The sequence below is a fragment of the Mus caroli genome, unplaced genomic scaffold (genome assembly GCF_978045245.1).
Source record: "Mus caroli unplaced genomic scaffold, Mus_caroli_1 scaffold_5, whole genome shotgun sequence".
In the NCBI taxonomy this organism is placed as follows: Eukaryota; Metazoa; Chordata; class Mammalia; order Rodentia; family Muridae; genus Mus; species Mus caroli.
The window spans coordinates 54,825,528-54,828,273 of NW_028227260.1; the positions used below are offsets into that span (position 1 = coordinate 54,825,528).

At 42.6% G+C, this 2,746-nt stretch overlaps 1 pseudogene; it reads right to left on the reverse strand.

Moving 5' to 3' along the window:
* Window positions 1-680: 680 nt before the first annotated feature.
* On the reverse strand, window positions 681-2,197 carry LOC110286352 (CDKN2AIP N-terminal-like protein pseudogene; annotated as a pseudogene).
* Window positions 2,198-2,746: the final 549 nt, after the last annotated feature.

Consider the following 2,746-nt stretch of genomic DNA (forward strand, 5'->3'; position numbering starts at 1 on the left):
TAAGCATGCACTCTACTACTGAGTTACATCTCTAGCCCTCAGTGAATTTTAAAATGAGGCTGGGTGTGTTTTTTTGTACATTTCCTGCTACCTATGAGCTAGCTCTGCTACTTCAAGCTTGCAACATGATTCCAAATTCCTACACAAAGGTCCCTGAGCCCAGCAGTGGGAGTTTTCCAGTGACACAGTTCATTAGTTCAGAGTCCTTTGGTGACCATCAGTGGTGAGGTACAAGTATAGAGTGGGTCAAGCTAGAAAAAGGACACAGAGGATCTGCCTTGTCTTGGGAAAAACAAGGGTTGGGGTACGGCAAAAACAAGAATATATTTACTGGTACTCTGCTTTAAAAAAATCAAATTACACAATTTATCACCTGTCATTGTTATACCAACATAAAAACAAAACAAAACAAAAACATTTCAAACAAATTATGGGTTTGACAATCCTGATGAAATTTCTGAGAGTTCGCCATTTACAAACACATAAATATGCACGTGTATTTTTACAGTGATCCTGGAAGAACTAAGACTTCTTTGAAGCCCTTGGGTTCTGTCCCCATTCTATTCCAGCTGTCTCTATGCTGCAAATACCAGGAATCTTGAGAGCTGTCAATGTTCAGTTACCTTCACCCCAGCCTCCTTTCTAAGTCTGTCCCCAGGGTGGAAATGTGGAGATCTGCCTTAGCTTTGATGCTTTTTCATGAGTTCAGTTCTGGTTGTAAACTGTTGAAAGTCTTCCTCTCCAATCCCATTAGTCATTTCGATCACCTTGTTCAGAAGGTCTTTATTGTAACTGCAAGCTATGAAGAGGTAGTTGGCCCAGACTACAGATAAGGACAGCAGCTGGTCCAGGCGAACGCCATCTGGTGCGGGTATCAATAGTCAGGCAGGTGGAGCAGGATGAACTCCATGTGTGCTTTCCACAGCTTCTCACTCTCCAAGTAGGTAAAAAACTGCTTGGCAAAGTCTGTGGCCTGCCAGAAACTTCTAGAAACTAGCTTCTCCACTGCAGCAGTGGCTCCTGCTGCTGCAGCCACTGCTACCACTAAGCTGATGTTGGCTTTGCACTTGTGGTAAATTGCCTATATTATGTTGAGATATGACTCTTTGTCCACCTAATCTCTCTAGAACTATTTTATTCTCCCAAACAACATATACCAAGTGGAGTATCCCCTCCCTCTACACCTCCCATCTCCATGCCACCTTCCATTTCCCCTCTCTATTTCCCTTCAGAAAAGAGCAGGCCTCCCAGGGATACAAACCTAACATGGCATAAGACGCAATAAGACCAGGTACAAATCTTCGTATAAAGACTGGGCAAGGCCACCCAGTAAGTTGGGGGCAGGGCAGGGAAAGTTTCCAAGAGCAGGTGAAGAGATACCTCCACTCCAACTGTTAGAAGACCCATAAAACCAACAAGTTAACATAGTTATATATATATATGCACAGGACCTCGTATAGACCCATACATGTTCTATTACTGCTGCTTCAGTTTCTCTCAGCTCCTATGAACCCTGCCTAGTTGACTCTGCACACCATGTTCTCCGGGAAGCCTCAACTAAAATAATCCCTTCCCCTTTTTTGTCAGGGTTCCCTGAGCTCCAAGTGGAAAGACCCATCGGAGATCTTCCAGTTTGGACTCTCTCTGCACCTAATGTTTGGCTTTGGGTCTGTGCATCTGCTCTCATCACCTTTGTAAAGAAGCATCTCAGATGACAATTATGGAAAGCACTGATCTTGTGTATAGCAGAATATCATTAGGAATCATTATTTTTTGAATTTTTTTTTCTATTCTAGGCCTTTGGGCTATTCACCCTCCTGCTCCTGATCATGTAAACAGTGTCATAATGGGCTCCCTCTCTGGCGAGGGTGTGAAATTAGTTCACTTATTGGCTGGTCATTCCTACAAATTTTGTGCCTCCATTGTGCCAGCATATCTTGCATGCAAGATAGATTTGAGATCAAAGATTTTATGGCTGAGTTTGTGTCCTAGTCTCATCACTGAGAGACTTTTCTGGTTACAGAACATGGTATGTTAAGGCTCCATATCCTCCACTTCTAGGAACCCTTGCTAGGGTCACCCTCATTGAATTTTGTGAGTTCTAACTGCACTAGGTTGTCCTCCAAATACCTCTCTCTACTACGGTCTTCTCTCCCTGTACTTTCTGCTTTCATTACCCCCTGCACACCTGTTGCATCCTGTTCCCATATCAGCACTTACCCCAAGTCCACCTGCAAAATCTATTCTATTTCACTTTTCCAAGGATATCTGTGCATCCATCTGATGGCTCTCATTGTTACTTGGCCTGTCTAGGTCCATTGGTTGTAACATGATTATCATTTACTTAATAGCTAATATCCACTTATAAGTGAGTTCATATCATGCTTGTCTTTCTAAATCTGGGTTACCTCACTTAGGATGATTTTTGTCTAGTTTTGTCCATTTACCTGAATTTTTTTCTTTTATTATTATTATTATTATCATTATTATTATTATTAGGTATTTATTTCATTTACATTTCCAATGCTATCCTAAAAGTCCCACACACCCTCCCATACCTACACCCCCACCCACCAACTCTCACCTCTTGGTCCTGGCATTCCCCGTACCGAGGCATATAAAGTCTGCACAACCAATGGGCTTCACTTTCCACTGATGGCCAACAAGGCCATCTTCTGATACATATGCAGCTAGAGACAAGAGCTCTGGGGTTACTGGTTAGTTCATATTGTTGTTCCACCTATAG